Source organism: Panthera tigris, chromosome A3 (assembly GCF_018350195.1).
Source record: "Panthera tigris isolate Pti1 chromosome A3, P.tigris_Pti1_mat1.1, whole genome shotgun sequence".
NCBI lineage: Eukaryota > Metazoa > Chordata > Mammalia > Carnivora > Felidae > Panthera > Panthera tigris.
In genome coordinates, this window is record NC_056662.1 from 96,041,823 (window position 1) to 96,067,629 (window position 25,807).

The 25,807-nt window shown below is 36.3% G+C and overlaps 1 long non-coding RNA gene across 1 annotated transcript in view; it reads right to left on the reverse strand.

Annotated features, from left to right (window-relative positions):
- The window catches only part of LOC122237044, a 53,365-nt gene extending 28,825 nt beyond the window's left edge, over positions 1-24,540 (reverse strand). The window contains exons 1-2 of the long non-coding RNA XR_006215243.1: positions 24,457-24,540; positions 15,533-15,601 (exon numbers count right to left, since the gene is read on the reverse strand). This is a non-coding gene — a long non-coding RNA (uncharacterized LOC122237044). The remainder of the gene's footprint in view (positions 1-15,532; positions 15,602-24,456) is intronic.
- Between the last annotated feature and the right edge of the window lie 1,267 nt (positions 24,541-25,807).

Here is a 25,807-nt window from a genome sequence, read left to right on the forward strand (position 1 = left end):
TTTTTTATTTAAACTGATACATTTGGGGTGTTTTGTTATACAATATTATATAACTAACACTAACTTGCAGGAATAGAGAAAAAGGATAAGATTTTTCCATCCAGATATTCTCAGCATAGATAGGAACATTCCTGAGAGCACTGATAACCAGAGTTCAAGCTATGATAAAACTATAGGGTGTGTCATAAATAACATATAACATAAATATAAAATATTTATATATAATATAATTATATTTATTTAATTATAATATAATTATATTATATATAAATAAATTTATATATATAAATTTGGTGCATTTTGGAAGCACCAAAAAGCAATAATGGACAAAAAAGAAGAAAATACCCTGAAGAGTAGTTTTGTATCAAGCATATTCACATTTGTTCTACAGAATGATTATAAGCCTATCAATGAATTGAAGTATATGTGCTTGGAAAAACAAGGAAAGTACTTTTGGCTACAGTGTCGGGCACGTGGTGGGGTGAGATGTTTGAATGTAGGCTAGAAAAATACGTTAAAGGAAGATGATGACATTAAATGCAAAACTGACTAGTTGGAGCTATACTTCTCAAATGAAGATCGCTTTCCTTCTTGCTTGCCATGTGTAATCTGACTAGGAGAAGAGGGATAAAGAGATAATAGACATTATATAGACTTGATAAAATGCATGTGTATCACCATTTGAAAATGAAAGGCTCGCATTGGTACCTCAGAAACTGGAAATTCACATAAAAGGAGGACACAGTTTCAGAAAGGTAAAGATATCTAAAGGGAGACAAAATTTGAAATCCATAAGAAAATGGTTCAATAGAAATAAAGCTAAAGAAATAGGACACTTCTTCTCATCAAGATTTTCAACTTTTCTGCCTGCCTGTGAGAAACAGCCATTCGTAAACTGGACTACAGTCAAACACGTTCACGGGAAAGAGAATTTGAGAGGTGGCATACCCCGCCGAGATTTCCTTTCAAAGAAACACTGAAAACAACACTATCAACCTGATGAACAAACTCAAAATTACTCCATAAAAAGTAGGTGAAACAACCGGAGATTCAAGAACCAAAAAACAAAAGACTCACAATGGGGGACATTATAAGTGTCTTACATATATCAAAAGTTGTCACATGGAAAAGGATTTGAAGTGTTTGTGTGGATCCGGCAGTGTAGGACCTGACGACACAGATGCTGGAAAAAAATTCACAATTAAAAATCATCTGTAGCATATCATGCACTTTGATAGACACTGGGAATACAAATGTGAATGAGACAGAGTGCTTGGCCCAAGGAATTTACAATCTGGCTGAAAAGTCAGATAAATGGTTAATGTTAATATATGATAAGTGGGAAGAGGAGTTCAGAAACTTACTGAGAGGAGAGGACAGAGGTGAAGTGTGAGAACAAACCCCCACACAGAGGAGAAGACATAGATATTGGAAGAAGGTTTCCTGCTTTGTTAGGCATAGAAACTTGAGGTGGTAGTCAGAATCATAAAGTAATCATTGTTCCAGTGTGCTGAGGCCTCCCTCAGAGCAGATGCTGTGAAGCTTTCTTCCAATGGGCATCAGAAATCTAGGACAACAGGATGGGACTACCAAGGCTATGGACTCCAGATGACAGACTGACTACCTAGAAGGACCTCAGCAATGGCAGGAATGGAGTATGATACATCACCTTTGCACATCTCTCAAAGAGGCAGTTCATAAAAGGAATGGCTGTTTTGACTTACCCAGTCACCACTCTTTTCTGTCAGAAAATGTGAGTATATTGGGGCACCTGGATGGCTCAGTTAGTTAAGCATCTGACTTCAGTTCAGGTCATGATCTCACAATTTGTGGGTTCAAGCCCCATGTCAGGCTCTGTGCTGACAGCTCAGAGCCTGGAGCCTGCTTCGGATTCTATGTCTCCCTCTCTTTCTCTGCTCCTCCCCTGCTTGTATTCTGTCTCTCTCAAAAATAAATAAACATTTTTAAAAAATTTAAAAAAAGAAAATGTGAATATGTTGATAGCACTATATAGATTTGGTATAATACAGAAGGCCTTACCTAGGCTTCATGCTGAGGCCATTTAGTAAATCAGCCTTTATCTAAAGCTTTTTTTCCTAAGGTGAACAGTACTTACCACTAATAAAATGGTACATTTTAATTGGTATTTTTCTATTATTCCTCGGAGTGAATGATGATTGGCAGCAAAAGACAAACATTCTTGATCTATCATAAAATAATCTTTCTATGATTCCTATCACCTAACCATCTTATTCATAGCTGCTCACTACTTTTGAGGTTTCATACTAGTACCCTCTGGAATGAATCCATTCCTAGATTTCTGTTATTATTATGCTTCCAAGACCATTCCCAATCTACTCCACTAATCCTCTGCCCTAGTTTTGACCCTCTTTCATTGATTCAGCTTTTTGGGTCTTGGATCCATGCCCTTTCCACACTGTCTGCCTGCCTACCTCCAAGAGGCCTTCATTTTTACTAAGGGTTCAATGAACACATTGGGCTTTGCAACCAGACCTTGAGTGATTTTAGTCTTGGCTTTCCAATTTGAGTGAGGTTCCACTTTAAGCAAACCATGTAAACCATTTTCCTCCTGGGAAAATGTTAAAAAGAAACACATTCAAAATGTCTAGTGCATAGTAGGCACTTTATAAAGGTGAGTTATTTTCCTTCCTCATTCCCCCAATCTTACGTAAATCATTCTGAAGGAAATGCTTAACTGTGAGAGAGAGGGAAAGAGGGAAGGAGAGACAGAGAGAGAGAGAGAGAGACAGAGAGAGAGAGAGAGAGAGAGAGAGAGAGAGAGAGAGAAGAGTAGCACTGTACAATTTCTGAAAATAACTCACCATTCTGCTGAACAACTTATCTGTCAGAATAAAGAATGGTATTCACCATGTTCTTTCATTTTAAGAGGTGGTTGCTCTCTAGGAGCCATGGTAATGAAAGGAACACACCTCCTCATTCCTTTGCACAGTAAGGCATGCTGCTGCCTGGTGAAGGTTTCCAGAGAAACATCAGATGGGCTGCTGGGGCAGGGGTACATGGGAAATTCTTTGTGGAGACTTTTTCTTCTCTTTAGCCATCAGTGGCATTCCTGGGTCTGGTTAAGCCTATAAGTAGATAGACATTGATTTGAAACTGTGTGAATTCCAGAGGACCAAGCTCAAAGCAAACCTTCAACTTGTAGTCATCTAAATTCAGGCAGAGAGAGGGGAGGGAGATTTGGGCATATGTTGTGCCGATGCTAAATCAAAGAAAGTGTCAATTACCCACTATTCACTTAAAGTGATACTCCAGGCTAGTAAAACCAGCAGAAATGTTGTGCTTTTGTATTTAAATTATTGATGTAAAGTCCTTGGAGTAAAGAGGTAGTGGGAAACAGATAGGTCTATCAACTTGTTAAAGTATCACCTCTACTTTCTAACTGATAGATGGTCATATGGACTTCACCATTTTTTTTCTTTTTAAAGTAGGCTTCATGCCCAGTTTGGAACCCAAAACAGCGCTTGAACTCACAACCCTGAGATCAACCTGAGCTAAGAGTCAGACACTTAACCAGTTGAGCCACCCAGGCACCCCTGGACTTCACCATTTCTAGGATTGGGAGCGCCCTATTAAACAAACAAACAAACAAACAAACAAACAAAAGCAGTCCATCCCACTATTGGATAGCTTTAGTTATATTCCTCAATTTCATTGCAACTTGCTTCCTTCTATTTCCCAAGCAAAAGAGTAACAGTAATAATGATATCCTTGGCAATATTGCATTAGGGAGTGGGTATAAGTGTGGGACAGGGACCCTGTTAATCTCAGATAGAAGATATTGCTCATAAACTTCTTGGCTGTTAGTATTTATCTTAAGAGGATTTTTTTTTCACTTTCAGAAATATTTAGGCTCTTCAGTGTCCCACAATTAGGGTTCAATTTAATATAGCTCATGTATCAAACAGCCTTCTGGAACATATCTGGGTTCTGCCAAATTTTTAACAGTTTTTTAATTCCCAACACCAGCCCTGCTTTTTGAGGAAGAGAGATGTAATGCAGAAAAATGAATCAAGTACTTGGAAGAGTATGAAAATCTTATCTGAGTAATCAAAGTTAATATAATTTTGAGGGGAACATATCTCAATCAAGTTTATCCATACCCCCTGGACTGTACCAAACACACCAAATTCTTAAGTTTTATTTCTCTAAGAATGTGTATAGAAAACTTGTGTGTGTGAGAAAGACAGACAGGCAGACAGAGACAGAGGGAGATGGAGGTGCTCCTGAAACACATATCACAGAAGAAACAGCTTTAGTTATTCACGAAAATAATAGATTTCAAATAAGCACATTGACTTTTCCTCTACATTGTGCTTTAGGCATTGAAAAGGCCTATTAATTCAACAGTGGCCTGGTTAAAAAAAAAAGATATGACTACTTTGGCAAGTTAATCTTAGATAGCTAAAAAGACGTAGATAATGTGCCCAGAAATATTTAATAATTGCTAAGAATAATATAGGGACATTAGTAACTGATCATTTATTTGGGAAAATTTGCAGACTAGATAGAGAGGCAAAAAGGAATAAAGTTGAAATAGAAAAAAAAACTAATCACAGAATAAATTTATATTTTATTTGCTACCCATTTTATTTTCCTAAAATTTTTTTCATGTTTATTTATTTTTGAGAGAAAGAGAGGCAGAGAGTTAGTGGGAGAGGGGCAGAGAGACAGGGAGACACAGAATCTGAAGGAGATTCAAACTCATGAATGGCAAGATCATGACCTGAGTCAAAGTCCGACACTAAACAGACTGAGCCACCCAGGAGCCTCAACTACACATTTTATTTTAATGTAGTTTTCTTTCACATGTGTTTTAGTATTTAAGACTGCAATTTCAGTTACAGAGTTCTGACCTTTTTGATTATTCATTATTCCCTGAAATCCCACCCACATAATGACTTATACATACGTATCTCTTCAGCTGATCCCACCACAAATTTTCCTCCCAAGTTATACCCCTCTCCTGGTTTGTGCATACACAGGCTCCCTATTTCCAAAATTTTCCTGGAACATTTTCCCCATCATCTTGCCTTAACTAAAATATGACTTTCATTTGACATGTCATCAAATCCCCTCTTCCAGAAGAGATTTCACATCCTCTCATACCCAAAGCATCTCATGGTGGGGAGCTGGGAATGTCTTCATTCTTCAGTATCTCCTCTAGGTCATAAATTACCCCTCCCCTGCTGCCATTTTTATTAAAATTTATCAAATTTATTTTATTTAAATTATAAAATTATAAAATTTAAAGTTTATGCCAGACACCTATAACCTTCTTTTCCCTATGTGGTTGCTAAAATCTATGGGTTTTCTTCATTGAAACTTTTGCCTGTGCTCAGTTACCTACAGCTTCATTTCCAAAGTCCTTTTCATCCTCTCTACCACAGCCATGCAATTCTAGGGTCATGCCAGAGACTTTGTTATTAATGAATACTGCAAATTTGCCTATTTACTGAATTCAAAGAGTCTACAGTTTTCCATTTTTCCAGCTCATCTAATTTAGGTTGACACTGAAAGCAACCTTTGGCCTCTGTGGCAGAGAAAGTGTTTATCAAATATCCTCCACAAAACATATTTCCTTGGAGCAAATTCAGGTCATGTGGTTAATTCTGGTTAAAGTATAGGCTGTAAAGAGAGAATGTGGAATCTTACATTCCCTGCTTCTGCCTAAATGACTTTGAAGGCCATGCATTGAGATGATACCATCACAAAACAGAGGCAATCTAAACCAACCAGTCACTAAATGGAATTAGATCCTCACTAATACATTTCAAAATTTTCTTGCCTGAGGAGATTACCTTTTTAGTGCTGGTTAGTGAGAAATTGAGGGTTTGTTTGTTCTGGTGGTAGCATTAATTATCCCTACCAATACAATCTGCTGTTACTTAAAATCCATTGACTCCATTACCTTGTATATAGTATTTAAAACACTCTGCCTCTATTTCCATTTTCATTCAGCTGATACTTTATGGCCCAAACTTATATTCAGCATTTTGTTAATTCACCCATCTCTACTTGTACCTTCTCCTTCTATCAAAAGCCTCAACCTGAGATACAATAAACCAACTGCATTCTCTGTTCTTACATCCAACCACCTGAATATTCTCATCTCTATAATATCATGATCACCTCCTTAAAAGAGTACTTGACACTGTAAGATGTTTGATTACATTTATTTAGTATGTTCACTCTAAAAAACACTTATTGTATACCCGAAGGATAATACTAAAAAAAAAAAAAAACAAAACAAAAAAACACATGTGTCTCCCTTCTGCTTTAATTTTCAGCCAATTAATGCACCTTCTGCTTTATTGAGAAAACAGAAGCAATTAAAACAATTTCTCATTCTTCCACCACCAATTTTTGTAAGTATTATTCTCCATACGAATCATTGTCTTCTCTTTCTAGCTACTTCCTTGTTTCTACCTCATTACCATGAAGGAAGTGTTCCCCTTTGTATGAAATGCTAATACCTTCACATGTGTTCCAGATCCCATCACTTCTTGTCTTCTCAATGATCTTAGTATTCTTCTCAAATATCTAGGAGCAAATCTCTCTAAAAATATCCCACATTTATTTCATATATCCTCCTAGCTACTGTCCTATTTCTTGCTCCACATCACACTCAAACTTCCTGAAATATTTCAACATCTACTAAATCGACTTCGTCACTTACCATTCATTCCTTAGTGCATGATTCCTGTGCATACCAGTATACAATAACTGCTCTTAAGACATAAGAATGGCCACTATATTCCTGCATCCAATAAAACATTTTCTCTTCTCATCTGTTTAGAACTCACAGCAGCATATAATAGACTTGAACACTTCCCTCGAAACACATTTCCATGTTCTTACATGTCAAGCTCTGTTTATTTCCCCACTACGTCTTACTATTCCGTCCAAATGCTTCAATTCTTCCTAGTTCCATCCTTTTTGCTTTGCATTCTCTCTTCCTAGATGACCTCATTCATTTGCATGTCTGTGAATATCAACTACAATGTCTTAACTACCCAATTTCTTTTCTTATTTTGACCTCTCTTCTGAGCATACTCAATTGACTGCTTGATTATCTTTAAGTCTGCACCAAACTCAAAGCTTCCCAAATTCAATGAGTAGAAAACAAAATTCCATATGTTTTTATCCAAACATTCTCCTGGTATTTCTATGCATCTCTGTAAATTTTATCCTACCAGAGGGCTGGAAATATATATTATTGTGAACAATTCACTCAACCTCAATCCAACATTCAATCTATAAACAAGTTTTTCCATTTTAGATCCAAAATATACTTAAAATTCATTAAAGATTTTCTATCAAAATCTTTGTAGCTAACATCATCTCTTTCTTGGACTATGGTAAGAACTTCCTTAGTGGTGCCATTTTAATATTCCTTTGTCCCACACCCAATTCCTACCCATTCTTCTACACAAGAGCTAGAGTTTTATTATTACCATTTTAAGTCACAAATGGGACCTGATTATATGCCAGATTTAAATTATTCAATTGTTTCCCACTATACTGAGAAGAAATTTCTAATACCTTTCCACGGACTACAAAGATCTGTGTGACTCCACCCCTACCTAGCTTTCTAGCTGCATCAAGTATCACCCTTCTCCTTTACTTCTTACTCTGTTCCAGGTGATTTCCTTCAAGTGTTTAAGATAAACTTTATTTTTTGGAACAGCTTTTCATTTATATAAAAACTGATAAGCATATGAGAAAACCCATCAGTAACATTCCCTTATTATTAAATTTACTTTAATATGGTATGTTTGTTATAATTAATGAACTACTATTGATACAGTATTAATAACCCAAATCCCCACATTGCTAACATTTTTCTTAGTTTTTATCAAATGCCCGTTTTTTGCTCCAGTATACCCCCCAAGATACTACATTAAATTCAATCATGTTGCCTTAGGCTCCTCATGGCTGTGACACTTCCTAAGACTTACCTGTTTATGATGACCTTAAAAATCTTAAGGATTACTGGTTGGGTATTTTGTAAAATGTCCCTTTACTGGGATTTGTCTGATTTTCTCCCCTGTGATTACACTTGAGATTAGAGTTTTGGGGAGAAAGACTACAAAGATAAAAAGTTCTTTTTATCACATTATATCAAGGGTATTTACTTTCAACATGACTCATCACTGTTGATGTCAACCTTTATAACCTGGCTAAGGTAGTGTTTGTCAGAGTTCACCACTATAAATTTACTTTCTTTTACTCACTTGTCTTACTTTTCTCCTTGGAAGTAAATCACTATGCACAGTCCATACTTAAGAGATGAGAAGTTATATTCCTCCTCCTTTAGGGCAGAGTATTTATAAAACTTACTTGGAATTTTTCTGACCGGGAGATTTGTCTCTTCTTCCCCATTTATTAATTTATTTTTTTTTAATTTATTTATTTTGAGAGAGAGAGACAGAGACAGAGAGAGTGAAAGAGAATGCGAGTGGGGGAGGGGCAGAGACAGAGAGAGAATCCCAAGTAGGCTCCACAATGTCAGAGCAGAGCCCAATGCAGGGCTTGAACCCATAACTGTGAGATCATGACTAGAGCTGAAATCAAGAACCAGATGCTTATCCAACTGAGTCATCCAGGTGCTCCTTAATTTACTTAATCATGTATTTATATCAATAGGAACTCATAAATATGTATTTTATTGTTTGGGTTTTAATCCAGTTCTACTTTATTTTGGTGGTCAATATCCTCCAGTTTTGGCTATTGGTAGCTCTTTTTTTTAAATGTTTATTTATTTTTGAAAGAGAGAGAGCATGACAGGGGAATGGGGCAGAGAAAGAAGGGGATAGAGGATCCAAAGTGGGCTCCATGCTAACAGCAGAGAGCCTGATGCAGGGCTCAAACTCAGGAACCATGAGACCATGACCTGAGATAAATTTGTATGCTTAACCAACTGAGCCACCCAGGAGACCCTGGTAGCTCTTTTAGTTGGCTCCTGTTTTCCTTTGATATATTCCCATTATTGTGGGTTTTTGTTTTTATTTTCCTGTGCACTACAGGATGCTCCAGGTTCATCTTGTATATTACTACTTCATCCTAGAATCAGCAATTTCTACAAGGAGGATTGGTTTCTTTTATTATAGAAATCTTATCAGAAATCAAAATCTAGTGCTAGGTGTGTTCATTCCTAATGGGATGTCACTATTTCTAGGCTTAGCTGGCAGAGCATGGAAATATACTAACTAATGTGTATATACTAACACATGTATGCACATATGTTATACATATTTCTACAGTATCCATCTGTATCTATATTGAGCTAAAATGATTTTGTTCTGATGTCTCCAATTCAAACCCATTACCATTTAGATCTTTACAACATCGTCCCCTTATTTGTCTGTAACCTCATGCTACAACAGACAAAAACTTGCCTACAAACATTGTTATTCATTTACTTAATTTTTCATTTCCATTATTAATATATAAAAACATCATAATTGTTAATCCATGTTCCCATGAGATACAACTTTATCAACTGGAGTATAGTGCTTATGTATAGTATCTTTTGTTTTTTAGTTTTCCAGACTCCTCTTTCCAAAGTTATTTAAGTCAGCAGCTTTGTCTCCACCCCATTTAAGACGTGTTTCATACATTTAAATACAATTAGATTATTTTTTTCACATTCTGCATTCCATCTTGGATTTTCTGCCAAACTCCTAAATATTTACAATTTACATATATAAAAATTCACTCTTTCTGATGTAAAGCACAGAACCTTTGTACAAATATATAATGTAATATACCACAATTATAATATCATATAGGATAGTTTCCCCACCCTAAACAATTCCCTGTGCTTTATTGAGCCAATCTTATTTTCCCTATCTGCAAACCTCTGGCAAACACTGATGGTTTTTATTGGCTCTTATGGTTTTATCTTTTCCAGAATATCATATAATTGAAACTATATTGTATGTAGCCTTTCAGACTGACTTATGTAGCTAAGCTACATGTATTTAAGATATGTCCATGACTGTTTGTGGTCTGATAGATCATTTCTATCACTACATTATTTTTCATTGTATAGATGTACTATAGTTAGCTTATACATTCACTTATTGAAGGACATTCTAATTGCTTCCATTTATTTCTGACTTTAAAGTTTTTTCTCACCTTAGTTTTCATCAACCTGCCTCAGATGCTTTACCTCCCACTCTTTGCCTGCAAGGCTCTTAATAATTTGTTAAGGTCTAAGCTTAAATGTCATTTCTTTATGGAAGACTGTCTTCATCCTAACCATAGTATCCCATGGAATTCCTTCTCAAGATTCCTTTTTTGGGACCCTTAGTAATGCTTACCATTATTTTTATGACATATTGTTGACTTACTTTAATATTTCTCCCCTACATAACTCTAACCTTGTTCTGACTCGTTTGCCTCTGTATCCCCGGTGCCAACTAATGCTTTGACATAAGCTAGGTTCATAGTATTGGATGACTGAATTTGTTAGTAAACCATCTCAGTAAATTTTTATATAACTGACATAGATATTTTTATTCATATTTTACCTTGAGAAATTGAAACTAGGCAAATTTGCTTAAAGTTATATAGATATTCACACAACTGAGCTTTAAACTTGAATATTCTCATTCCAAGGCCAGTGTTCCTCTTCCTATTCCACCACCAGTGCACAATAAATGGTGCTACAAGTGATAGGATTTTACACAAATAAAGATAAGTATTATCCAGCTCAGAAGAGAGTTATTTTAGAAACCTACTGCCTTGAGGATCTGAGGTTAGAATTAGGCTCTCGTAGACATAAAAATGATCTAATCACAATCTTGTAGAACTTGACAAAGTCTTACAAGATATTGATGATATTTAATTATGAATGGATCATAGGTTAAGGAAAAAAGTGTTAATTTGAGATGAAATTTATTGTCATGGTTAACGATATTCTTTAGATAATCTGTCCCTGTATATTTTTTCTATTGACAACTACATAAAAGCCCATGAGCCTCTACCCAACAAAGGTTAAAGTTAGAGTCCTAGTGGTTTTAAAGGTTTGTTTTTTGCTCCCCACCCCCCCTCACCAGTAGCAGTTAAAAATTGGATCTTTTGTCACTGAAGTAGAGGCTGGGCCCAGAGATCTATTTTCTTAGCTTTCTCTTTCCTACATGGAAAAATTTGAAGGTCTCTGCTATGGGCCTTGAAATCCATTTTAAGCATGGGAAAATCATACCTTTCCAAATATGTCCTAAGGTTACAACTTGTGCTACCTCCATCATCAACATACTAACCAATCTTTCAGCAGCTGTCATTACATAGAAACACCCAAAATTACTGAGAATGAGGGACTATGTAATAAAAGGATGATACATTAATCACTGTAGTTGCTAAATTAATTATCAGTCATTTTTCTATGCTCGGAATACTTAAGCCCCAAAGCACTACATGGCCATTTTTCCTGGTGGAATTAAGAAGATTAAGAAGTGCAATATGAAACCATTAGTTCACCAAGTCCATTTATCTCAATTGCAGAGCAATTCTTGGTAAAAAGATTCGATTTAATAATTTTTTCGTGTCTTCTGTCATCCTTGTATTTAGCACTTTTTCCCACACACTTGGAAAGAGATTCCACTGTAGAATACAGTGCACTTCAGTGTTTTCATCGATTTTTAACCCATAGAATTATATATCAAGAAACTACCTGTAATAACGAAAAGTCATGCAGCTACCATGACCCTTCCACTGCTTCTGACATGTCTTCCATCCTCACCACACTCGGCCTCAGTGGAATAAATGGGAATAATAATACTGTGTGAGACACATGGATGAGGTGAAAACATATTTAGTACTAAGTAAAATGATATGTCTTTGTATAACATAATTATCTGAACTAGGTTTCACTATGCTTGCCAGCTAACACTCTTGAATAAAGTCATCTTTTTACCAGAAGAAAGCAATAAAAAAACAGGCTGCTTAGGTTTAAATAGTCAGTAGCCTGACTTAAAGACCACCTGTAGACCCAGTTAATAAATCCAAGAACACTATTTTATTATGAAAATAGTGTATGCTCACGAAAAAATTCAAATGAATTGAAAAGCATTTTAGTTATATATAACCATATAATCACATTGCCTGCATATAATGCTGTTAATATTTTAATAGATATTAAATGTGACATGATGTATAATATTACATAATGTCACATACTATGAGTCTGGAGTTCTCTCTTGTCCAGCAAGAGAGCAGATGCAGAACAGAATATGAGAAAGTTTAATGTCCAGGAGAAGACAAGAGCCCTGAACAGGGGTTTTGTCTCCGTGTTTATTGAGCTCACAAGGTATTACCCACATGGTGAAAATGAAGACAGCAAGACCTTACACACATGGACGTGGAGAAAACAATCAGACCACAATCATTAACTTGTATGTGTAAGAAGCAAAGGCTTTGTCGGGGGGGCAAGTAGAGTTTGTGATCAAAGTACAATAGTATATTGGTGTTAGATGGAAAGTACTTGTGATCCCATTACAGTATCTTGCTAGCTAACCTCGTTCATTTTCACCCTGTGGTGGCAGCCTTCCACTCTAAGCTTTTTCCTAACTCATTTATGTAAGGAGAACCCATTTCCCCACATATATATATGTTTATAAATACATTTAAATGAGTGCCTTATAAAATGGGGTGATACACATACTTCCCATATATATGATCACAATTATGTCTGCAACTATAGCTATGAAAATGCTACGCCACATTTTAATATCTATAATAGCTATTTAGATTTGCCTAATTTTTCACAACTTCACACAATACAGTAATATACATCTCTGTGTATGCATTATTTTCCATAATGTTGTCCTAAGGACAATTTATTATGTGTGGAAATTTGGACTCAGCACTTGAGCATATTTCTTAAATCAACTTCTATTAAATAGTCTGGAAGCAAGTATTTTACCAATTTGCAACACTACCAGCAGTGTATGAGATTTACCATCAATTATAACTTTTAAAATCTTGACCAATATAAAAAGTAAGTCATTTACACATCCATTATTTTTGAGTTCTATTGCTGTTGAGGTTGATTTTTTTAATATTAATTGAACATTTTTATTTCTGCTATATCACAAAGTCTTAGGAGTCAAAATATACTGGAAGGAGGACATAACTTATGTATTACCTACAATTTGTCACAAATTATATCCCCATATTAGGAAGAAAGCTAGTACAAGCACATTACTGAGTATGTAGTGAACCTGTTCCAAGGCATAAAATAAATGACATCGCAGCCCTGGCTGGCTTTATGGATGCTGCCTACAAGATGCATTTGAGCCATTTTGAACTGACTTACTACCAAATATATCTCCTGCTTTGTTCAGCCACTGTGCAGATATTTTCATCATTACTTTTAAGTATATTGTAAGTAGGATACTAGATAAGAAAGTTCTCAAAATAATGTAAGTAGGAATATACTCCATATTATTCCTGGAATAGACATCTTTTTATTATGCTACATAGAAGTGCCCAAATAGAAGTCCATTTTTATGATATATCTTTAATCAGTAATTATGCTTTGAGAAAAGAAACAGATGTTAACATTACTGTTTTGATTGATTAGTAATTTTTGAGTTCATGAAGGAAAGGAGCATGCAATTTACCTTCCACATACATTTCTTCCTAGTAATAATGCTGAATAATTAAGTCCTACTCTAAATATCCAACTTACACTGTTTGTTCATTTTGTAGGTTAACAATCTCCAAATATTTAAAATCACCAATAAGTTTTTTACATTACATAACAATGATAGTTTTTAGACACATACATTCCTACCAGTAAAACCGATAGTAGGAACTAATAAATTTTTTTTCAGATCTCCCTCAACTAAATTTATCTGGTCAAAGTATGATGAGTTTTAGGATACTGGCAATGTTGGATAACTTAAGACTCACTAGCACTACAAACTAGATGCCATTAGTATAACAGATTTGCTACAATATATTAGATCCAGGTCTTTTTTCCACATTTCCTAAAATGTCTACATTTTATGACATATTTTCTTAATTTGACTACAGATGTCACACATACACACACACACACACACACACACACACACACACACACACACACTGTTTCACCTAGAATAGGCTAGATTATAGTGCAGAAACAAACATGTCTAAATAACCAATAACCAATGATATCTGTTTCTAACTAATGCTGCATGATCAGAATGGGTTGGTCAGGATTTTGGACGGACAAAAGCTCTGTCTCAAAATGTGCTTCTGCCATCAGTTCAACAAAGGGAAGGGGTTTGATCGATGTGTTCTGGCGTTGCAAGTGCCTACTATAAAGTGGTTGTGAAGGTCAATTTTACATGTCAAAGTGGTGAGGATATGGTGTCCAGTCGTTTGATCAATAGTGAAGTTTCCTGAAGGAGAGGAAATTCTGCCTCCAGATTACAACACAGAAATCCTGACTGAGTTCCCCACATGCTGCCATGCAGAATTTGGGCTCAAAACTGGAACATCAACTCTTGTCTAAATTTCCAGCCTGCTGGCCTGCTGTGTCAATTTTCAACTTCCCAGACCCACAAATGCATAATTCTGTGTTTAACATTTTCAGAAACCATTAAAATGTTTACCACAGTAGCTATGCCATTTTAGATTTCCAATAGGAATGTATAAGGAATTCAACTTCCCTATATGCTTACTAACACACTTGTTTTCCTTTTTAAAAAATTATAACCACCCTATCAGGGGTGAAGTAGTAGAAGGTTATTTTTAAATCAAACCAACTTATTTTATTATTTACTTCTTGTTTTTCATTTTATATTTTATATTATCAAATTTGGGCCACATAGATATAGTCTATATCTAATAATTTTATTAAATTATGTTCATGTTTCTTTCCTTTGTTTTGGCCTATTCTTTAATATGGTGAATTTTCCTCTGTTTGAGTTCATCTTCACTAAGGCTTTAACTATAACCATTATGAAGTTTCTTAGTTGAGCATTTATCCCTTCGAAAAGATTTTCCTTACATTCACTGGCAGTGGTCAGGCCATCCTGAGCATTTTCCCAGTCCTCCATTTTGATATAAAATCTTGGGTCAAGCAAAATCAAAGAACATTTTGAGGAACAGTCATATCACCAAGATGGCCAAATAAGAGCCCTCTTCCTATATCCCCCTCAAAAATAACAATTTGGCATCCATCCACAGCCAAAAGTACCTTTGTAGGAGCTGTGAAATATAGCACCATAGGCCAAGGTACTCAGGTAATAGGCATATAGACCTTAGTCTCAACTGTGGACTCTGAAGTGGCCTTTGAACTGGATCCAAGCCCTCTTGGCTGGCCATGTTTGTGAGCCCCTAGAAAACACTGATCTGACAATACCTAAGAACAAGAGAGCCTTTGTGGAAGTCAAGGAGTCCAGTAGAAAAGTTTCAGTATGTGGATGGAGAAAAAAAAGAAATTGGAAGATTGGACACACTGGAGAGGGTAGGAGGAACAGTTTGACTTTACCTGGATGACTCCTCCTTCAAGGTGGTTCATATCAGCACCAAGAGAGTTTATCTCCACACACGATTTCCCCTGTGGGGAAAAGCGAGAGCATGTAAGTGATCATTTGGCTTCCTCAGCCTTGCGGGATACTCCCTATCTAGAGTACTGAGTCATGAGCTGTACAACTGGGAGGGGCAGATAGGGGAAAAGCAGTTGGAAGAATGGCAGGTAGGGCTTGGAAGATATTGAAGGGACACTGATCTTAACTGTGTCACAGATTGCATCAGGAGGCTTACTTACAAGTCTCTGGGACACCTTGCCTCTGGACCCCCAAAACTCGCCCATAACTGGAAACCTGTACCTTACTCCCCTTTGCTCCTTTTTTGCCCTTTCTCTCCCTCCTCCCTCTGGCAACCACCAGTTTGTTCTCTGTATTTATGGGTCTGTTTGTTTGTTCATCTGTTTTGTTTTTTAGAATCCACATATAAGTGAAATAATATGGTATTCGTAATTGCCTGACTTATTTCACTTAGCATAAATCCTCTAGGTCCATCCATGTTGTCACCAATGGAAAGATTTCATTCTTTTTTATAGCTGAGTAAAATTCCATTTCATATATATATGAATATCTTAATCCATTCATCTATTGATGGACACATGGGTTGCTTCCATATCTTGGTTATTATAAATGATGCTGCTATAAACATAAGGGTGCATGTATCTTTTCAAATTAGTATGTTTTCTTTGGGTAAATACTAGTAGAATTACTGGATGATACGGTATTTCTATTTTCAATTTTTTCAGAAAACTCCATGTTGTTTTCCACAGTAATTGCACTAATTTATATTCCCAACAACAGTGCACAAGACTTCCCTTTTCCCCACATCCTCACTAACATTCGTTATTTCCTGTCTTTTTGATTCTAGCCATTCTGACAGGTGTAAGTGATATCTCATTGTGGTTTGATTTGCATTTCCCTGATTATTAGTGATGTTGAGTATCTTTTCATGCATCTGTTGGCCATGTGTGTGTCTTTGTTAGGAAAAAAGTTTATTCAGGTCCTCTTCCCATGTTTAATTGGATTTTTTAAAATATGTTTATTCCTTCTTTAATGTTCCCTCTTTCATTATGTAGATCTGAATTTCTCACCTATATCATTTTCCTTCTCTTTGTTAAAAAATTTTTAATGGTTACTTATTTCTGAGACAGAGAGAGACAGAGCATGAGTGGGGAAGGGGCGGAGAGAGAGGGAGACACAGAATCTGAAGCAGGCTCCAGGCTCTGAGCTGCCAGCACACAGTCCGACATGGGTCTCAAAGTCACAAACCGCGAGATCATGACCTGAGCCGAAGTCAGACGCTCAACCAAGTGAGCCACCCTGGTGCCCCTCATTTTCCTTCTCTTTGATGAACTTCTCTTAACATTTATCTAAAAGCAGGTCTATTGGCAACAGATTCCAATTTTTGTTCATCTTGAAAGTCTACTTTTCTTCACTTTAAAGGATTTCATGGGGGTATACAATTCTAGATTGGTGGGGTTTTTTTCTCTCCATATTTTAAATATTTAATTCCACTGTCTTCTTGTTTGCATGGTACTGAAAAGAAGTCAGATAAAATTCTTTACTCCTCCATAGGTAAGGCATTTTTCTCTTATGGCTTCTTTCAGAATTTTTTTTCTTTGATTTTCTGTAGTTTGAGAATGATATTTCAGGTGTAGATTTTCATTGGAATTTTTCTTGCTTAGTGTTCTTTGAGCTTCTTGAGTCTATAGATTCCTGGTTCCATGTCTGCCATTAATTTGGGAAAAGTCATTATTTCCCATAATAATCTTGGTCATTATTTTTTCAAATATTTCTTCTTATTCCTTCTCTTTCTTCTCTTTGTTTTCCCATCACACATATGTTACACTTTTTATAGTTCTTCCATAGTTATCAAATATTTTGCTATGTTTGTTTCAGTATTTTTTTCATTGCTTTTCAGTTTTGGAAGATTCTATTGAGATATCTTCAAGTTCAGAGTGTCCAGTCTACCTATAAGTCCTTCGAAGGTATTCTTCATTTCTGTTACAATGTTTTTAATGTCTAGCATTTCTTTTTGGTTCCTTCTTAGAATTTATACCTCTTGGCTTACACTGCCCATCTGCTCTTGCAGACTGTCTCCATTATTCAATATAGCTCTTAGCATATTAATCATAGTTGTTTTAAATTTCAAGTCTAGTAATTCCAACATTCCAACCATATCTGCATCTGGTTCTGATGCTTTCTCTGTCTCTTCAAACTGTGTTGCCTTTTAGTATACCTTATCATTTTTTTTTTTTTTTTTTTTGATGATCAGACATTATGTATTGGGTAAAAGAAACTACTGTAAATAAGTAGTTATGTGGTGGTAAAATGTGGAGGGAGGAGAAGTGTTTTATAGTTCTGTGATTATATCTCAACCTTTAATTTTTTTAATTTATTTTTTCTTTTTCTTTTCTTTCTTTTTTCTTTTTTTTTTTTTCTTTCTTTCTTTCTTTCTTTCTTTCTTTCTTTCTTTCTTTCTTTCTTTCTTTCTTTTTTTTCTTGAGAGAGAGAAAGAGATCTTAAGAAGGCTCCACCCTGGGCGGAGCTTCACTATATGGGGCTCAATCTCATTACTGTGATATGACCTGAGCCAAAATGAAGAGTCCCTCTGCACTCATTAGGTAGCACAAAATGGCTAGAGTCAGCTGGAATTGGGTATTCCTTTACCCAAGTCAATTAGGCTCTGGTTAAACTGTTTCTTTCCCCAGCAGATTAGGCTCTGGTTAAACTTTCTTCTGAGGGTAGACCAGAACAGAAGAAGAACAGAATATTCTGGTATATTTCAAAATGGCTTTTGCCTTTTTGCCTTTCCACGTGCCAGGAGATGACAGGATTTTTCTTTGATATTCAATGTGAGAACCTGGTTGAGTTCCAGGGGGCAAAACTTGAAAAGTTTGGGATCCCCTCAATGATTGGGTACCCCTGGAGTTTTTCTCTCTCAGACTTGTTTGCACTGAGTCTCCAATATTTCATCAACCCTAGTACTGATTCTTGTAGAGTTTCTTGCTCATGAGTTTCTACCTCAATAAGCTCCAATTCTCTGTTTTCATCCCAACTGGTCTCTCCAATTTGGGCAGCAGTTTGTCGTGTGACTTTTCTTCCCTTACAAATCTAAGAGTTGTTTATTTTTCACTTTGTTCTGCTTTTTATTTGTTGTTAGGATTGCGATAAGACTTCCAAGTTTCTTACATGCTGGACCATAACCCAGAAGCCACTATGTATATCTTACCACAATTCCATATATTTTTTAATTTGAAAAGGGTTAAGGAACAATATGGATAGTATATCCCTGCCTTCATAGAAAATACTTACATATCTGCATGCATTTGTAAGAGAACATTTAATGCAGAAAATCTGTATTTTCAGGAAAGATACTAGGATGGGAAGACATATATTTTTGCTTTTTTTTCATTTCAAAAACTACTTACATTTTCATGAGTATATATTATATTTTTAAATTAAATTCATGGAAAATAGGAGAAAATACAAGAGAATAAAACACATCAGTGGTCAGCAGAATTTCTCATGTGAAATGATAGCCTGATAGACCTGAACTTGTAGAGTTCCTTTTATTCATCTCCAACTAAATCTCTTTACTTAAGAAATTCCCAACAGCTGCAAATACAGATGTCACATTTACACTTGAGATGCTGAATGACAATCACCTTTGTGGAAAGTGTGGAAACAGGAAGCCATGAAGTTTGTATCTGTAGGTGATATCTATGGGCAGCCAAGTTTCCAAACCACTACCCCAGATACCCTTTAGACATCCCTCTTTTTCTACACCTTTCATGTATTGCCACTTTGTATTGCAACAATTTATTATCTGGCAAAGGGGAATAAGTAAGTCATAGCCCCACCTTTTTCAGGATCTAATTTAATCCTGGACAACTGTCCAGCTATGTAGAAGCTTATTTCTAAGATAAAGAGAACATCACTTCCTTTCCCACTCAAGCAACTTTCCTGTCCCCAATTTCTTCAGTTTTTTTTTTTCCAACTTCCAACTCCATTTTTTTATGTCTTAATTTTTGGATGAAAAATATTGTATGGGGTCCCCAAAACACTGGTATTTCTCAGGAAGCCTTCTCTGGTAATTCTTAACACAGAAAATCACTCTTATGAGTATTACTGCTGCTCTTCTCCCATTATTATCGGTGCTTGTGGTGAATGCGGAGGCTGGGGATGGCACTGGAATTTACATACAAAGTAAGTTATCTTACTTTTTAAGATGCTCATGATTATTCCTCCCTCACTTATTTCAACATAGTCCAAATAAAGTTTCTGCTTTATGGTTTATATTCCCAAGACTAATTTAAACTTTTCTGTGAATCAAAGAACGGTGTTAAAGGAATAAAATCTAAGTGAGGTTTAAAATTAAGTTTGAGTGATGGATATTTTACTCATTTCAGCAGAACCTGCAAAACCCACAATATTACAAGAGACATTACAAGAGCAATGTGGTAGCCAGTTCTATGTACATGGTCTTTCACAGCCATATGTAAGGCAGTAGAATGCAGTATTTAAGTAGCACTGATAACATTCATAGAGAGCTTGCTTTGGGCCTTGTACTGTTTTAGGTGCTGGGTTTTAGTGGTAGAGAGATCTAGGTTCTAGATTCCACTTATTTGCTAGCTGTGTGACTGGGGCAGATTTCTAACTTCACCAGTCTTCTATTTGTTTCTAAAATGGACATTTATAAGTACTAGCCTAACAGGATTGTTGTATGGATTTAATACATGATGTATTTAAAGTGTTTAGCATAGGATCCTGCACAGAGTAAACATTTACTGGTATTTTAATTACTTCCCACAGACTGGCTTCAGTGTGCTTTCTTGGTATTCTAGGTTATAAGTCAGAAAAATCCAGCTAATTTACTTCACTTTGGTCAAAGGATATGTTAATAGATTTCCATTTTCACACCCTCTTTAAAGCAATTATGTTTACCTTAGATTTATTTCATTTCCCCAGTTCTTTATCCATTCCTTACTGGCTTTGGAATCATGAAGCCTGACACCAAGGTGATGAAATTTCCATTTAAAAATGGAAAGAGCCATGTAACTTTTTAAGTGGCTTAAAAAAAAATAAAGCTCTCAATTTTATTATATAAAACACCAAAGAATTACTTCTATTTACCACTGTGTTTTTGATGAAAGCTATGTTGCACACAATTTAATTATATAATTAGTTCATCCTCAAACTCTGTTTCATATTAAAAAGTACATATATATAGCATATAATGCATATATTCATGTATATGTATTTGTTTGTTTATTGATTGATTTTTCAGTGAAAGCACATCCATACACAATTAGAGCCGAAGAGAGGAGATTACCCCTAACCCGAGATCCCTAATATCCCTGCCAGAGTGGGCTGTATAGGGAGAGTTAGTGGCTACTTTCACTGAGTGAATCAGAGGATACTATTTAGCTTAAAGACATCACCTCATGGTGGCCTTTCTAAGGTCACTGGATGTAAAACTACTTTCTAGAAAGGTGTCACAAAAAGAGAAGTGAAAATTACAAGAGGGAGAAAATATTTCCAGAACATCAAGATCTGAAAACTTTGGCATCTTCAAATTTAATATTTTTGTGAGAAAACACATCTTTTAGGGCCAGAAGGTAGGTATACTTATGGCTTGAAGTAAGGACTGAAATAAAAGAGATGTGATGGATGATCAAGGGGGGAATGCCCTGAAAATATGTACTGCCTAGTTAAAATTACTGCTCCCTCTTCACTTTAATATGAACCACGGAAAGGGTGCAGGATGGGGTGAAGGAGCATGACCTAGAGGAAATACATGTTTACAAACAATATTCTCTTCTGTTTGAATTAAGATACTGCAGTTTCTCGGTGGCCTTCACTGACCTTATCACAATGATTTATATGCCCAGCAGCTAAGGTATCTTGTAGCTAAGTAAGGTCTGGGGCACTTGAGAAGTTTATTTTTACAAATCTGAAGGTTAATTACACAGTGATGTGGATGGCTGGGTTAGAACTGATGGTGTCCATTCCATGTAATCCCCATCACCACTCAAGTGAAGCAAGGTTGGGTGTTAGGAGTAGTTTTACTGCATTTATCCATTTGTGAGGGTGAACGTGGGATCCTAAAGGCAGATCTCAAGCCCTTATTATTTAAGAAACTTTTACAGCCTAATAGGACACCAGGCTACACATATGGAGAATCATGCTCATAGGCGGTGCTAAATATATCTTTGTTTAATAAATGAATGAATGAATAAATGCCATTGCTAGTTAGTTGAATGGGATATTGTGTAATGTATTATAATTATGGCATAATTCCATTTATTCTTGGTATGCATTACAGAATCATGATAAAGACCAACATTATATAAGACAGAGAAGGAAGTTACCCTATTCCCTCCATTCTGACGCTCCCAAGTCATGCATCTATTAAAATCAAGACAAAGGCAAGGTTCTCTAAAATAACTGTCTTTATCATTAACATCTCACCTTTAGAGGTTCATACATTTGAACCTTTAGAATTTTTAAGTATTTTCCTTCAAATGGTTTCATTCACCCTCTAATTTCAATAATGTGCTCAATCGTATGTTTAGATACATATTAAATATTACTAATATATGTGGTTTATTATTTATAATCAGCATAGAAAATTATACTTCTGAAATTGTAGCTCTGGTGGCAAAGATAAACTATAGGGGAAGATAATGTTCAAGTATTCGGTCACACGAAGAGTACTCGAGTATTCCCGTATACAAAGAGGGGGAACCCTGTTTACAGAGGGCTCAGGCTTTATCAGTATCTATTCAATAATAGATGATATGTACAGGTTTAAATGGATTAATAATAGCACACTAATTCTAACTGATCGATAATAAGTGCTGACAGTTTCTGCAGTCACATGTGGGTATGTCCTGAATGCCAATTAACTGATGGGAAAATGGCAGCCTAAGACTGTATTTGCCATCCGTATAACCATGCTTTCTCAGGGATGAATATTCAGTGTTAACAAAACGAAGACATGACCCCAGGACAATGCAGTTGAAATGGCATGGAAAGATTAACATAAGGAGGCCCAGTCTGTTTTTCTGTCAGCTTTGACTTGTGTGCATCTCCTCAGCAAACAACACTGTTGCTGATGACACCAGCCGGCAGCAGGAAGAGGTATTTTCTGTGACGAGTTGGCAGCAGAGCAACAGTGATCGCTACATTTTTACTTTTACCTTTTGTATTCAATTGCACAACCCGAGGACAGGGATTTAGCTTTTTATCTGGATGTGGATTGGGGTTTGCTATGTGAAATGTCTTCATTATTCACAAATAACCTTTCCCTTGAATATAGAAACCGTCACCCTCAGTAAAACATAGCAGTCCAAAGAGATCAATATTCAGTCTCCTTTCCAGATGTTGTAAAGAAATGAGTGACTTCCCAGAATGCTCTGGACTAATTTCACTGTGAGATGTAAAAAGAGGCTTTTTTTTTCTTACCCCAGCCAGCAATCTGTTAAAACTCTGAAGCATAAGGCCAGGTATTTCTTGCACAGTGGTTTTTGTCCTATTGACTATATTGTATGTGCTATTCTTATTCTAGGCAATGACTGAGCCTCATTTAACCAGCCAACCAATTTTCTCTATGCAACCTTGAAACTGCTAATACCTGATGGTGAATTTTATACCACTGGCAGGATATTTGCTTTTATATATTTTAAAAAAATTGCTATGAATCTGTAAAGTGTGTGGCAATTATAGCTTGGTGAGGGAAATTATCTTTTCTTTTTCTCTGACTTTACAACAGAGTGGACCTTCTTTCTAGGCAGAAGTACTGTGTCTGTCCTGTGGTACAATTACTCCATGCCAGAGTCCCAATGATAGTGCCAACAAAGACCTCAGTTGACTCATCTAGTTGACAGTTATTAAAATCTGGAGAGGTTATGTTATTCTTAGCCTCCTATGTAACAGAGCTAAATTTAATTGTAAACTAAGAATAATCTGCAATTACACTTGACCTATTTAGTAGCAAAACAGATAACTAAGTCAAATGTTCTTTCAATGCTATGTCCACTGTTAATCTAAATCTTACCACCCAGCATTTCTTTTCAAGTAGGGAAGGGGAAGGAAAAAACAAAACAAAACAAAGTATGATGTGTGTGTGTGTGTGTGTGTGTGTGTGTGTGTGTGTGTGTGTGTGTGTGTGTATTTGTGATGAATAAAACATTATGTTAAATATTGGCACATATATATATACCCCAATCCTTGGAATGTCCCTGAAAATTTTGTATAACTATCACAGGCATTTACATCTTAGAAAAAGCAATATCAGAATGTTTAAGTACTTTTATCCAATGTTTCACAGTTAACTAAATAGCCAAGATTGTACTTTGTATAATACTATTACCAGAGTTCAACTACAAAACAAACAAACAAACAAAAAAACAAAAGTAACAAAAAAACCCAACAACAACAAAAAAACCCCTCTGGTTCTCTTGCAGAGACATCCTAGGGTGCTCTGATTAAATACTTAAGATAAATACTGGGGTTTGCTGATCTTCTTTGTTGTTGTTAGTCCAACCCATGGTTTCCTGCTCATACTGGTCAGAAAGACAGCAAAGACAGGGTCTGGGTTAAATAGCCATAGACAGTGAATGCACTCTTGTGCTAGGTCTCTGGGCTGTCAGTGTGGCACTGGGGGCCCTTACCTTCCTTTCTGTTCCTATTCCCTGTTCACCTCTTCTCCTCGCTGGTGGATCCAGCCATGTTTTTCACTACCTAGGTTCTGCATCAATGATATGGCTTCACTGATTATCACCACTCCCGGCCATAATGTTCCCCAATCTAGTCACAGCCAACATTGTTCCTGCCTCCTGGCCCAAACCTCACCAAAGTTCAAACTTGTCCTCATGCTTACCTTTGTTGCCATCACTCCACATGTCTCTGCTGATGTCCATTTTCCGAGCTGCAGAAACGCTCACAGAAGTGAGAGTATCCTCTCTCTCCTGAATCCTTTAATCAAGATTCAAAACAGACTCTCTTTCTCTTTTCCACACATAACATATGAAGCTTGGTCTCTAACTTATTAGTAATGCTTGCTGGATAAATTTTCAACACATCTCAACATAGTTGAGAACATTAAATTGGTACCATACGCTGTCTCAAACTCTTCCTATCCTGGTCCAATGTTGAAGTACTTCTCTTCTTTCTCCTGGGATGCCTTTCATACACTGTCAGGACACTAATTCTAAAGACTAGAAAGAGATTTGTGTCCCAAGTCCTGTTTCAGAAAACTTTGTCCAGAGACTCACTCCACATTCCTGACATGATTCTTCATAATTTTTTTCTTAAATACCCATTTAATGTTTATGCACAGAGAGCCCCTATTGTATCATCTGACTTCTCAGCATCCCTTCAGAGAGTATGTCAATTCCATCTGAGAGTCTCTCAATATTCATTGTGGCCACAATGAAATAGACCCAGTGTTATTGGGCTATTTCTTGGTACTATCTACATTACTATAATTGTTTGATTCAATGAGTAACTGCATTCACATCCTATAGTAACACAGTGGTGGGTAACCTTAGCAGTCACAAATAATCACATGATTTAGTAGATCTGAAGCGGTCCTTTAAATGAGGTTGCTAAGAATTTTGATTATGGGGAAGGTCAAAGTAAGGGCTCTTCCAAGGGCAGCTATTCAGTATGAGTGTCATAATGGTGAGATAGAGCTTAGAAGAGAATCACATCAAAGAATCCAGCCAAAGATAGAGAAACACTAATAAATAAAAAGATTGCAGGATGGGGTGCCTGGGTGGCTCAGTCTGCTAAGTGTCTGACTTCGGCTCAGGTCATGATCTCCTGGTTTGTGAGTTTAAGCCCTGCATGGGGTTCTGTGCTGATTGCTCAGAGCCTGGAACCTGCTTCAGATTCTTTGTCTCTCTCTCTCTGCCCCTCCCCCACTTGCACTCTATCTCTCTCTCTCTTTCAAAAATAAACATTAACAAACAAACAAAAAAAGATTGCAGGAAACAAATAAAGCAAAGGAGCAATGCTTTCCCCACCAAATCTGGATCCCAGTGTGTGATGACTTTTAGGCACAGGATAATATTGCTCTGATGTGGGCACGAGACAGTAGTCGAAGGAGAGTTTTGATTTGAATTAAGGCACAAGATGACATTTTATCTTCTATCGGAAAAAACAAAGCTCTGAGGTTGCCTCAAGCTCCCTGCCTACTTTTCCTCCTCCTTTTTCCTGCTGTTCCTTCT